The following is a 14673-nucleotide window of genomic DNA, read 5'->3' as shown; positions in this document are numbered from 1 at the left end:
GACAGTCTTTGCCTCCAGCAAGTAATTTCAGTGACTGCTTCCATACCCACATAAAACTACTCTAGGTACTTACAGTTTTCCTCAAGGAGGCCATTTGCTCCTTACTCATAAGTACACAGTGATGCTATCATGTGCATATTTAAGGGCTGACAACACACAGTAAGCTTGTTTCACACTGACAACTCACCTGCACAGTTATTAATTTCAGTTTCACCTATTAAGAGTATGCAAATGTAAGTAAAGTAAATATAGAAAGGCAGAACAAGATCAGCAACTGAAAAAGTCTCTGGTCATAAGACCTTGGGATAATTAAACAGAACAATTGTTAAGGCACATCTAAAAAGTCACCGTATGGTTTGATAAACTCCAACACTACTGGAAAGTGCAACTAACACATCTTCTGTTCCACATCTGTTTGTAAATAGGAGAAATTATTTTTCTATTTAAAATTTCTTGTTAGGCTGCTTGCCAGAGATAGGAAAAACAGGCCCATGTATCCTGCTTGTCTCTAATGGAATAATATAAATTTAAATATCTAGATTTAGAACTTGATTCACATCTTTCCTGCCTGAAGCCAGAGTGCCAGCTAGAATACTTTTTGGGATGTAGTCCTCTATGTTCCTAACTACAAAGATATAAACCAGTACAGGCAGCTTAACATGCAACAGAGACTGCAAAAAAGAGTGCAGAGGGAAAACTAAAGCAAAAACAAAAAAAACCCCAAGCAAACAAAACAAAAGAATATTTCGATACTGGGCTGAGATTATGCAATGGAGCATAGTGCAGAACAGATTCTAAAGCCATCTTACTGTTCCTATTTCACAGGAGCTAGAAAATCAAAAGAGTGATACGCTAACATGCATGCATTTTCCCAAATTATGTCTAGTTTTCCTTAGAGATGCGATTTACTGCACTTTTCCTCTGATGTTATCTGCAAATTTACTTCCACAAAACAAACTGCAAAATCACAATGCTCTAGCGAGTCTGTCTTTCAAAACCAAGAGGGAGAAAAATACAGGATTTAAAGTTATTTCGATGATTTTAGTAACCATGTTGATCAAAGAATCATGATTCTCTGTCTTGACTTTGACATGCTGTCCACTCCCCTCATTGCCATCAGCTGTGTTATTCTTTCCTACTTCTCCCTCAATCTGTAGAAATTAGATGCTCCCACAACAGCTAAATTGCCTCTGTTCATATTCACCACACATCCAACCACGGACACATGTAAGATCCCAGGCAGAACACACAAATCCAGACTTCTCCATTAAAAAAAAAAATCTAAAGTAGATATTACCCAGCTGAAGAGCAGAAACTCCTTTAGATCTAGATGACAGGGCTTCATACCTTGCAGTAGCTTGTCTTTGCAAGGGTAAGATATACAACATGAATTTAAAAAAAATCCAAACCCAAACAAGACCTGATGTTTGTAAAGCAGTCAGAGGAGAAAGCATCACAAGCGTTCATTATTGCCAAGAAATTTAAAGAAATTCTAAATCCACAACATCAGTGTGGAGTTACCCCAAGGAGTATCTTCTCACAAGAGTGAAAACTGTTAAAATTTGTCAAGCCAGAGGGAAGAAGCCAAAGAATCAATATAAAATTGTGAGGTGAAAGGTTTGGACACGCAGGGAAAGCTGCAGTTCAGGAACAGCAGATGGAGCTGTTGTGCAGCCCAAGTGTGCAGCAGACATTTGCAGGGCTGTGCACAGGAGCCTCTGGGTGGCATTCAAACAATCCTTTATTTCACCATTCTTTAGAGAACAGGCATGCAAACAGGTAATAAACCCCAGCAACTGTGTGAAGCCTACTGTAGTACACAAATCAGCCAGATATTTTTATAGCTTTTTTTCCTTAAGTCAGATGTCCTTAAAAAGTTGAACCAAAAAGGGTTTTTTCCCCACTCTCATGCAAAAGGAGTAAGAGAAAAATCAATGACTTCTACAACCAGACCACAAGAGCAAAAAGAAAAGAATCTGTTTAGCTCACATTTAAAACACCTTAACTGCTACTTAAAACAATGATAATGGTATACTAGCAGATGTGTTTTTTCCAATTAAAATTTTCATCATTACAGCTGTGTCCAAGATGTCAGCAGTAAGTACAAGATCCTGAGCAACCCTAAACAATTTTGAAATTGGCCCTGCTTTGTGTGGGAGGTTTGAAGAGATGATGGCAAAGCTCCCTTCTAAAACTAAACTACTCTAGAATTAATGCAAACCAATTACTCAGCCCAAAGTTCCAAGCTTCTGTTAGCAGGACTATCCAGCAAGCTTGGTAATAAACACAATCATCAGTGATGCAACAGAAATATTTTACAGATGAAAGTATGATCTACTGACACAAGAACAGTCATTCTGATACTAATAAGATAAAGGATAAAATTAGAAAAAGCAGCACTGAAAAAGCAGCACTGAAACTCCTAAGTTATTTATAAGTTTTTAAGAGAAACTCTTGTCAGCGGAGGCAGGCAGGATGGCAAACCAAACACGTAAATTTCAGTTCCACAGACAAAAATCTTTGTGAATGCTGCTCGATTAAGAAAGCCTGCACACCTTTGAGTCCAAAGACTCAAAAAGCATTTAAGAAAAATAAAAACAAACATCCAGCTTGCAAGGCAGGCAGCTCAGATGGAAGACTGTCGGTGCTACCCAAGGCAGGGCTGCTGGGAACTTCACTCCCTGAGCTGGATGACAAACATCAGTGGGCAGCACATGGCATTGAGTCCATGAGGCTGATGAGAACACCACACTGAAGGCTCAAAGCAGCAGCTTCAATCCTTCAGCTCAGAGAAACTTTCTACAGAAAAGTGCAGCTCATCAGCTCAGGGTAAGGCACCTTCCCCAGAATGGTTTACTGAACAAACTCACACTGGAAGGAATGGCCAAACTCCACCTTGGTGCCTCTCCTGTTTGAGCTATACAGCACCTTTCTGCACCTTTACCTTGTACCATGTGCTTCTGTTGAGCTCTCAAAGATTACTTATCTCAAGGTGGCTTTTTTTGTAATGTGCTTTTTTGCTATGTTAGAAGTCCATTTAAAATAAAACAAGCCACTCTGCCACACAGCACCCCAGGCAAGAAGACAAAAAGGCACAACAGATGTTAGTTATTGTACAAATGTTAGTCTGCTTAATGTACTTCTGGAAGTATTCAGGAACTTGGGCAATGAGTAGAGTACAAAGACAAAACACGTGGGCTAAAACCCACTTCCTTCACAGCAGCACCTTAAGGTCAGCAATGACTACAGAGACAGAGCAGCAAGTTAAGCCTTTACCAAAAAAGGCTAATTCACAGGGCAGTTTGTAACCAAAAGCACCTAATACCATTTGAGAAAATGGTAAATCAGCACCTGATAGTTTTATGCTTTTGAGTTTCTGGCAAGACTGTGAGCATCTTCTATGATGCCTTGAATTTTAGTCCTCTGTGATAGCTTTATTTTCCCAAATCAGATATTCCATGTGAAATCAAGCCAGTTGTTTTACTGGGGAGAAGCCAGGGGATTTTAAGTCATGCTTTAATCTCCACATGACCATGGAGTTGTTTTGAGGGATCATCCTGTCTGAATTATTTCCTGAGGACAGGAAGATACAGGACAGCCTGAGGATATCCTCCAGTGTGAGCAGCAGTGTGGACCTTAGCCTCCTTGGGATTTCACTGATGTGTTTCCATTCCTGCTTTTATTTCTGATGGGCTGTGGGGGATCCCAGTTCAGTCAGCTGGCCCTACTAGTTCTGTTTCCTCTTATAACCTTTGCTTCCTCTATTCAAATTCAAAGTTCAGGAGGACAGGGACTTGCTTGTCATGCCTGTATAACAAAAGAGGAGGGGGTGGGGGGCAGATTTTGTTGAGCCTGCCAGGACTGAGATTTCATCCCACCAGTACCAACTAAGATTCTCTGTTTGTCCCTGCTCAGTGCAGGAAAGGGCAGGGAGGAAAAAAAAAAAAAAAAAAAAAAAAAAAAAAAAAAAAAGGAAGAAAATCAAACTTAGCTTTGTTTCATTGTTTTTGATTTTAAAGAATGAGGTGTTTACCTGCTTTCAAGACTGGTAGTTGCACAAGGAACAGCAGAGATTGAAGGCTGTGTAACCCACTACATGGAAAGTCTTAGACATAAATAATACCAGAAATGTAAAAGAAAATAGATAGGATCATAGATAAGAAAAATTGAATTGCTCTAGGCTGGAACAACACCTTTAAGAGTGACTCCAACCATTAGCCCAGCACAGACAAGCCCACCCCTAAACCACAACCTCAAAAGCCACATCCACACCTTTTGAACACTTCCAAGAGATGGCAATTCCACCATTTCCCTGGACAATCTGTTGCAGTGCCTGATAAGCCTATACAATCTAAACCTCCCCTGTTGCAACTTGAAGCTATTTCTTCTCATTCTTTTGCTTGTTACTTAAGAGACAGAAACCCACCTCCCTACAACCTCCTTTCAGGGAACTGTATAGAGCATTAAGGTTTTTATTAAGCCTCCTCTTTTCCTCCAGGCTAAACACCTCAGTTCCTCAGCCACTCCTCATCAGTTTTGTGCTCCAGACCCTTCCCCAGCTCTGTTGCCCTTCTCTGGACTCACTCCAGCCCAGTACAGGGGGACAGTCCCTGCCCTGGTCCTACTGCCCACACCATTGCTGATCCAGGCCAGGGTGCCACTGGCCTTCTTGGCCACCTGGGCACATGCTGGCTCATGTTCAGCTGCTGTTGACCAGCACTCCCAGATCCTTTTACCCCGGGCAGCTTTCCAGCCATTCTTCCCCAAGCAGGTAACACTGCCTGGGGTTGCTGTGACCCAAGTTCACGACCGAGCACTTTGCCTTGTTAGACCTCGTACAATTGGCCTCAATCAATGGATTCAGCCTGTCCAGATCCCTCTGCTGAGCCTTGCTGCCCCTCCAGAAGACCAGCAGCTGGATTTAACCCCACTCACCAGCATTCTCTGGGTTTAGCCATCCAGCCAGCTTTCCACTCAGCAAAGAGTATGCTCATCCAAGCCAAGACTGACTCTGTCACTGTAATTTTCCATGAGCTCCATAATTCAGAGGTTTTGTTCACCAGATTTAATTTTTTGTTAATCCATTACATTTACCAAACCATACAGGTAACAATAGACATGCTTTTTGACTATTTATTGTTTCCAATTTCTATTCAATGGTTGAGATGGTCTAGGGCAACTGTTCCCAAGTTTTCCTTGACTGTAATGCGCTTCCAGCCAAATATGCCCCCAAAGCAAATGCAGGCTTAGGATATTTGTAATAGAAAGAATCTATCATTGCAACTGTGTCCTTGAGAATACACGGGCCTTTGACAATGCACATGGGTTAGTGATACACCTGGCAGTGTTACATTACAGACAGACTTGATCATCTTAAAGGTCTTTTCCAGCCTAAATGTGTCTATGATTCGACACTTCATGTGTCTTTCTGCAGCTTCTCTTACACTGCAGAAATCAAAGAACCTGCTCTTGCAATGCTGTTTAAGGAAGTCTGATTTTTAGCATTGATTTCTCGCCAGTGGTAAAAGACATGAACAAGGAAAACTTCAGACAGGAACTCAACCCCTGCCCTGAGTCACACAGCTTGGACGTGCACTTGAAAAGAGCAAAGAAAATTTAAACAGCTACAGGATATTCTGTAGGAAAGCACCAAGGTACTCAGGTCAGCCCTTGTTAGAAACAAACAGTACATGATGAGAGGTTATTTTTATGTCGGAAGCCCAACCAGCTAATGAGAACACAAACAAATTGATTTCAACTTCCACAAACCATTAATAGTTTTGTGCTGCAATTGAACCTCAAGATTCTGCTTACCATGCAAAAATGAAGTCCATAAACACATTTAGCCTTCGTTTACTTAGGTGTAAAATCTTCCAGTAGACACAGTCAAGGTGCTGTTCTCTGTTAAAACTCTTCCATTTGGAAGAACAATCACCACAGGCACTCTGTCCCAGAGAGTGAGAGCCACAGTGAAATTTTCTGTCCCAGACTTGAGAGCCACAAAGCTCCAGCACAATGAGGAGAATGGGTGACCAAGGCAGGAATCTCTTCAATCAGCTTTACTGCTGTCACTCCTTAACCAGTCTCCATTCCCCTGCTACCTGGTTCTTTTCAGAGCAAAGAAGATGCTTGAGTTGCTCAGACTCCACCAGCTCCATAACTCTGCAACAAGCTACTATGGCAGTAGACACCCCAAATGTTCACACCTTTGATTCTTCTATTCAAGGCATTATTTTCCTGGTGAAATTCTTCCACAGAACAAGGGATGGGGCAAGGCATAGGGAACAACCAGCTCAGAGCCCTACTTCACAAGGAGTGAAAAAGCACAAAGATGCACTACACCAGCAAGAACAAAATTACCCTTGTGCAAGGTCTCTCAAACCCCTAACAGGCAAAGGCCACTAATTTTTTCCATGTGCCTTCCAGATTGAATTACAAATCCATCACATTCAGAGGATTAACTTCAGAGGAGAGGAAAACATTGGATGTGAAATGTCAATATGTCACAGATTAAGCAGCATAAAAGCATTCCAGGTTTTTTTAGGATTGACCTAAAGTTCTGTGTAGGACTAATTGTTTAAGCAAAAGAATTTGCAAAGTTTCATCTTCTCTGATTAACATGGTTTTCATTTGAAAGACTTCCTCAATTCTTTTTTAACAAAGACACAGGCAATAAAAGCATTTCAGATCCAAGATATTTTTATTTAGTCAAATCAAATATTTAAACCAGCTCTACACCTACCCCAAAAAGGTCTAGAACTGTCTACGTTGCTAAATATTTTAAAAGCTTTAATTCAGGTTGCAATTGTTTTATTTGCCAAGTTTTCAGAATTATAAATAAATTTGCTTTGTCATTGTTCCAGTCTTAGTTCAACCACTATTATTTGTATTTTATTTTCCATTGCTAGTCTACAATAGAGGACCCAAGGAAGTAGAGATGATCAGTGAAAGCAAACAGGAAAACTGTCCTGTCATCTATCCAGATAATCTTCTAATTAGGCAGAGTAAAGACAAAATGACAAAAGCTCAATACAGGGATGGCAATTTATCAATATTAAAAGGCTAAATATTTTACATGTGCCACTGGGGATCATGTATTTGGCAGCCACCAATTCTGATGAACAGTGAGGTGGCAGAAGAGAAAATTTCAGAACACAAAGAAGGAAAGCAGAAATTACTTCCACAGCCCTGATGCAATAGCAAAAATACCACCGAGCAACTGCTGTTTTGGCAATCTTGCAACACCAAGGATCAACTTCTGCTTGCAGGGCTGCAAGATGTTGGTAGACAGGATTATGGGGAAACCAGCAGCATTCAGGGAAATATCATCTGCAGCTCCCTGCACTACCAAGTGTCTCCCTATGAGTAATCAGAGGGGAAGGACATCACACAGTATCATGGCTCCATGGTATCCCATGCAGGTAGGCTTTTCAGCAAGCCATCTCCTCTTCAGGAAAGAGACATATCTCAAATTTCACTCTACAAGCATCTTTTCCAAGTCATCTTCACATAATCACTTCTGCTTTAAGCCTGACACAAGAGTGAACTTGTACATAAGCTCTGTATCTTGGCTGCAGGCGTGAATGGAAAAAAGTTGTTACATCAATTTAAAGTCAGAAACAGCAGCCCACAAGGATCAGAAGTTTCATTCTTTGCTCTCTGTGTGTTTAGAGAGCAACAACCATCCACACACACCTGACAGCAGCACTATAATAGCACCAAATATCAGAACATACTACATGCATGCTAGAGCTGAACAAAAGCACAGGAGACAGCAACTAGAAATTTAAAATAAAAAAATAAGATTAGCCCATTATACCACAGGTAAGGAGTATCTACTGACTGTCCTTAAAAGAAATGCAAATCCCACTCTTCTATGTTTAATTCTCTGAATTGATATGCCTGGAAAACAAAGAAATTAACCATTTTGCAAGTATTAGTAAGATGACCCACTACAGCCTGGTTTACCCCACTAAATTTCTTATAAGCTTCACTGCCTTAGATATAAAATCCAAACATAACAGGATGTATGAAATAAATTAAGGTATTCAGTTTTTGAAAGCTTAAAATGAAATAATCAAGTTTGACTTCTGGTCTCTCACCAACTTTGCGAAGTGCTACAAATTATCTGCATGATCTGCAACTTCTTATGCTGATGGCTGGTCTTGATCGCCTCCAAGTCAGATGAAGAAACAGATAAAGAACTCATTAGCATAAAATTTCATTTTGAACTTAATTTTCCTCCGTATCTCCCTGCCCAGCCCCTACCACAAAAAAAAAAAAGTCAGCTCTAAGACTTCCCTTCAACTTGTAGAATCCCATGCTACAAGCCAAATTCAATGAAGTTAACTGGATGCACATCTGCCTTTTAAACAGCTTGCTACTTCAGTCATATGCAGTTCTGCTTATTGTTTTGTTCTTTATACTTTCTTTAATCGAGACAGCTATCAGAAATCTTTCATTGGCCTATTACAGCTTTTAATGATTAAAGGCAGTAAGATATGAAATTATCACTTTCTGTGACGGAGTAGTGATCATTGACGGTTTTTGAGTCCCTAGTATTAACTGCTCACTTGAAGGAAGAGGCTACAAGTTGTGAGGAAATTGTTTCCGGCTTAATTTGAGAAGCTGATGTCTGCATTGTGACCCCACAGATAAGTAGTGCATAAAAATAAAAATTCACTGACAAGCTTTAACAAGTACTTCCCCGGTTTCCTGTTCACTGAGTAAGAGCTATTGTTCCTGCTTGTGGACCTGGTTTATAGCTTACAGTTCCCATTTTAAATCATGCTATGAAATCACAGAGAAAGAGCTGCCAAGTACCCCTGTACTACTTGATGAGTAAAACATATTCCAAGTAATTCACCTCAGAGACAAACATCAGCATCACTTCTTCTCTAAATACCGGGATAACTTTTAATTGGTACCAAGGGGCTCTGTAAAAAGCACTTTGTTTTTTCCTTCACCAGAAGCCAAAAGTTCTATTGTATTATGGTGCCAGGCATGGAAAACAAACCTATCTTAACCATTCCCGACATCTGTTACTATTCTGAGACGCCAACCTGAGCCACAATAAGATGCTAACCACAATTAAAAATTATAACCTCAACCCATTTCAATGTCTTCCTAAGCAAGTTTGCGACCTATGATTGAAAACTACTTAATTAGGTTTAAAAAACACTTATATCCATTCTAATTTTCAATCAGGGCTTTTATTCTCTATACTTCAGAAATTTCTGTCTGTAACAAAAAGCAGGGTATTAAAGACTCCTGATAAAGCCAGAAAGGATCAAATTGCATTACTTTTTCAACTTCATCACTTTGAAGTTTCAACATCTCCTCCTTTTAGGTATACACAATGTGAAGTGTGGATGCATTTCACAGCACAAAGACTTGCATGTGAATTTATGATGAGATACTGACACAGGTGTGAAACCTAGAAGTTATGAAATGCAACCAGAATCCTTATTTCGGAACAGGTGACAACTGACATGTCTTAGTTCAAAAGACAATCTGATTGAAGGACCAGACTGAGTAAGCTGCTGAACAAATATTAATTTATACTTGTTATACATTGGTTCACAGACAAATTCATATCAGTTCACAAACTGTGGTTGAGGTGAAGTGTTCATCTCAGCACAGAATCACACACAGCCATCAATTATCAAATTGAGTGAAGAGACGCCACATCCACTCTCCTTTCTAAGACAAGTTTATCACTGAGAAGCCTTCAATTAAGGAATTTTATACACTCTCAGCAGTACTGCACATAAAGCACCACAAGTCCTCAGGCTGTGGTTTTTGCAGCCCTGATTTGTGTGCCAAAGACAGACACAACAGTACAAAACAAGGCTCCCCAAAGGTCAGAACTAACCCCAGACCCATCTTGGTATGCTGTAAGATTATTTCTACCTAGGTAAAGAGAACTAGAAGGATCTTTGATGCCTCACCAAGTGATTCCAATGAATTTGAACTGTGGTCACAGGCACAGCTGCTTACAAAGAAGCCATCCCAACACAGGTGATCCTGATACTGCTCTGTACATTCTACATATCATTCTCTCTGTAAAGTTCTATTTTGGATGGATTCATATAGCACACAAATCACAACCAACTACTTGGCAGGCAAACAAATTACCAGAGACTTGCCTACAAAAGTCACATTAGTACATCGGAAAAGCTATAAAGGAGATAATCACCCCCTACACAGACAAAATTTGTTAAAGATGCAGCAGATGGCAGAGTTTCTCCTTTAAGGGCCATGTCCTCTTCTAGGTCTGCACAAGGTACCTTTTTACTAGGTACATAGAAGGAGCAAAGGGCTGAAACACAGCAGTTACATTTGAAGGGAGAGGAAAAGAAACAATATCACAAGACAAAACAATAAAAGTTATTACATACATACACTGCTTGACTGATTTATCAATATTCTAGACTTTAGCCCCATCACGGATGTCTGAGAAAGTGGTTAACAGGAGGAAGTTTAATGCAAATGAGCATTGGGCTTAACTCTGACCCTGTTATTCATCCATTTTTATGAAAAAAGATTTAAATGTCACTGATTCACAATAAAAGCTGACACTAAACCCTCAAACAATGTTACATGTCTATAGACTGCCATGACCAGAGGCTCCAATGTGAATCAGTAATAAATCATTCACAGGGATCAAGAACTAACTTTTTAGGCAACAAATCAGATAAGGAATCCATTTACACTTTCAAAGTTTTCTTCTGTAGAAGTATTAAATATTTAAAGACTATTTAAAGGTATTTTTATTAATAAGTATAAAAGTGTTTCCTTTGTGACAGCATAGTATTTTTGCCATATTATGAAGTATTTTTATATTGAATGCTTTTAGATAAATTATTTCAGCTTGTGATGAAAATCACCAAGGAGAGAAACAAGAATCAAAACAGGGACCTTAGATAAGAAGAAAAGACTTGTCAGCAAGGAACACAGTCAGATAATTAATGTCATAAGAAATATAATGTAAACAATTAAACAAACAATCCTGAGAGGTGGCAAAGTATCACCACCCTTATTTAACATATTAATCATAGTTTTTATGTTGCACTACAGAATAATAATGCAATTACAAATTCCCAGACAACAGCACTGAGTGCATGTTTCATCAGGGCTGAATGCTATCAGTTCTACGCACTGTGCTACTGATAGTGTGTCCTCTGCTCTCTGTGATTAGACAGCTCGTGTTTCTCACACTCTGTTCAACAACATTAGCAAGTCCTTGGACAACGAAAGCAAGGATTTCCAGCCTGTAAAGGGGCTCCCTCTTGCCTGCAGCTGCCACTCTCAGCCAACATGATTTTGCTTGAAGCATGAGAGGAAGAGAGAGAAGGGTGAACAAGATGTGGCATCAATATTTACAAAAGGTTGTTACTGTGACTCTTCCCTCCCTTCTCTCAATACCTATCTACATTCCAAAATCCATAGGTCTCAACCACACAGCAGCTCTGCTGCTTTGCTGGCAGCTCGACGGCACCTGGGCCGTCAGTGCCAGAGCTGAGGAGAAAAGCCAGGGGACACCACAGTCCTGGGAGGAGATGAGGACACAAGTGTAACAGATGGTGACAAAGGGTGGCTCTGAACACAGCACAGAATTAGTATCACTGATACTATGATAACAATGTGCAACAACCTGTGTGCCACAACAATTAGGGTGAATTACACCACTACTGCAGGAGTGATATCCTGGCCAGCACTGGCCACACACTGCAGAAGGTATCTGCAGTATGCTTACAGCACAAGCTCCAGGGCTGTAAAAGAAGTTAATGCAGGGACACAAATCTCAAATTACCAAAGTGAATGTGAGGCAGAAATGTTGCCGAGATGCAGGAATTCTATGATTTATGCAGGGAGATCCCTGAAACAGGAGCATTCCCAAACCAGTAACACTATATGCAGAAGACTGTAATCTCAGTGGATGGATTTCTCACTAAAATCATTCCCAATCTATCTCCACCTCAAATGACAGAGACCTTGACCCTAAAATTACTGCACAGCTAGTCACTATAATCTTACAAAGATTATCTGTTTTCCTTACATCTATTCCCTGTTCAGTGTAATCTCCCCATTTTGCTCACTCCATCATAACTTCACCTTGTACAAAGCTGAAACAGGAGATATTCAATGCACATATCATCCAGGATGCCCAGCCACAAGTTGCACCAAGAAATGTTTAGATAGGATATTAACAAAAAAAGATTATTCACTGACACAGTTATCAAGCACTGGAACAGGCTTCCCAGAGAAGTGGTTGAATCAACAACCCTGGAGGTGTTTGAAAGAGGTGCAGACATGCACTTGGGGGCATTGTTTAGTGGTGCATTTGGCAGTACTGGGTTCATGGATGATCTGAAAGGTCTTTTCTAACCTAAATTCTTCTATGCCTGTAAATTAAACACCTCCTTCGCACCCCGCCCTATGTAGACCAGGACATGAAATTCAGATGGCATACTACAAGCCTGATGCTCAACAAAGCAAGAGAGTAATAGAAAAACATCCTACTCCCTTACTATGCCTCCCAATAAAAAGAACCATTGCCTCCCCTGCGAAACTCAGCTACAGAACAGGGGACAATGCAGACACTCCTTGACACACCAAAGGAACTGTTGCCTGTTTTTATGAAAACCTATGAACGAGGTGATTTTTAAGTCTGATTCAAAGAAACCACACCAACACTTAAAAGACAACACCGCAGAGGCCTCCATTCTGCCCACGTGCCATAGATTTCACCAATGAATTGGCGGAGGAGACAGGATGACAAAGCTCAAGTCAGTAATAGAAATCTGTTCTTTGTTCTACGTTTGCCCTTTTTCTAACTGAAAATGAAACTCGAGATAATGGTACTAAGGAGATAATATAAAAGTGGATCTTTATTGAAGGCTTTCAGAAGCAGTTATGGAAAGACAACCACAAAAGTGCAGCCCTACAGAAGTGAGTATATTTTTATAGGTTTTAGGACTTTAGTATAATTGATAAAAAGCAGCAATTAGGAGAAAAAGCAGGGACATAATTCCCCCCCAGGTCAAGCCCCTTCTCTGGAGCCCCCACCCCCCTTGGCAGTAGCTGTACTTTAGCCATGAAACCCATCCCAAAGAGATGTTCTCAACCTTGGTTCCCAGGAAGAACCAAGATAGGAGAGGGGCCTTGGACCCCCTAGGGCTGGGAGCTCTAGAATTTGTTTTGTCTTTTTGCCTAAGGAAAGGCCATGGAAAATTACTGAGAAAACCAGCCACTAATACAACAGGCTATAGAGCTACATATATATGTGCGAAGAACGTACAAAAGAAAAAAAAAAAAAAAAAAAAAAAAACAGGCGAAAACCAAAAGGGCATCACCATCCAGTGGAAAACGTCCCTGCTCGTGGGAAGGCGGAATTAGCGGGATCTCCACGGTCCTTCCCAACCCAAGCCCTTCCGTGATTAAACAAACCCACAAATCTGCTGTTTGCAGGCACGGTCTAGGTGCAGCCGCGGAGCGCAGCGCGAGGGAGGGAACACGGACGGCAGGGCCAGGACACGGTGCACGGACACGGAGGAGAGCAGCCTCCCCGACGCTTCAAACAGCTGCGGAACACTCAAGGCTTGGAACGCTTTAGCCAAGAGAAGCGGCATCATCCAGTGCTTTTTAAAAACCTGCCAGCGGTCGTGTCCCGCCTGTGGCTCGAGCGAGGCTCACGGCAGCGGAAAACGCCCCAAGCTCCCGAAGGAAATTCACTCCCTCCCTCCACCACCGGCTCCCACCTGCTGGCTCAGGTAGCGCGTCAGGTAGCGGCCGACGGACAGCGAGGCGCTCCGCTGGCGGCGGAGCGGGGCCGGCAGGGCACCGGCCGCGGGGAGGAGCGGCAGGAGCAGGAGGAGCCGCAGCATCGCGGCGAGCGGCCGGAGCAAGAGGAGGAAGGAACAGAAGCAGCTTCGGCCCGGCCGCTTTATACGGGCCCAGTCCCCCGCCCGGGGCTGCCCCGCGCGGCCCCGCGGGGAGCGGCGGGGTCCTGAGGGCGGGGCCAGCCCCACACGTGCAGGGGCGGGCCCTAACGAGCGGCGCCTTCCGATTGGCTGCCGGTCGGCTGTTGGCTCGCGCTCGCCTTCGCGGTTGGCTGAGGCGGCTCCCATAGGCGTTTCGGCCGCGCGGCGTCCCGCGGGGAGGCAGCGATTGGCCGACCCGCTCCGTCTCGCCGCTCCGTGCCGTGCGGGGGCGCGGCCGATGTTTTCGTTTTGTGATTGGGCGAGAGGGGCCGGTCTCCCCTCTGAGTGCGTCGCGATTGGCTGAGAGCCGCCTCGTCCCGCCCCCGTGGCGGCCCTCAGCAGCCGCACTTCCGCCTTTCCGTTCTACCCTCAGGCCCTGGGACCGCCCGAGCGGCCGAGCCCCGCTGCTCCCCTGGCCCGGCCCGAGCGCAGCCCACGCCCGGGTAAGTCGGACCGGACCGGACCGGACCGGACCGACCGACCGACCGCTCGCTGTCGGCCTCGGGGAGGCTCAGGGATGCAAACGGGAGAGAGATGTGTTAACGACTCGTGCTTTGGTTTTCCTTAGGGAGAGAGCGAGGCGGCGGGATCACCAGAGGGCAGCAGGAACCGCGCTGGGAGCCGGGCCGCTGGAAGGCAGCGAGCGCGGCAGGAGCAGCTGGAGGGCTGCGTGATGGTTCCCCGGCCG

Source organism: Cinclus cinclus, chromosome 2 (genome assembly GCF_963662255.1).
Source record: "Cinclus cinclus chromosome 2, bCinCin1.1, whole genome shotgun sequence".
In the NCBI taxonomy this organism is placed as follows: domain Eukaryota; kingdom Metazoa; phylum Chordata; class Aves; order Passeriformes; family Cinclidae; genus Cinclus; species Cinclus cinclus.
This window is presented reverse-complemented; position numbering follows the sequence as displayed.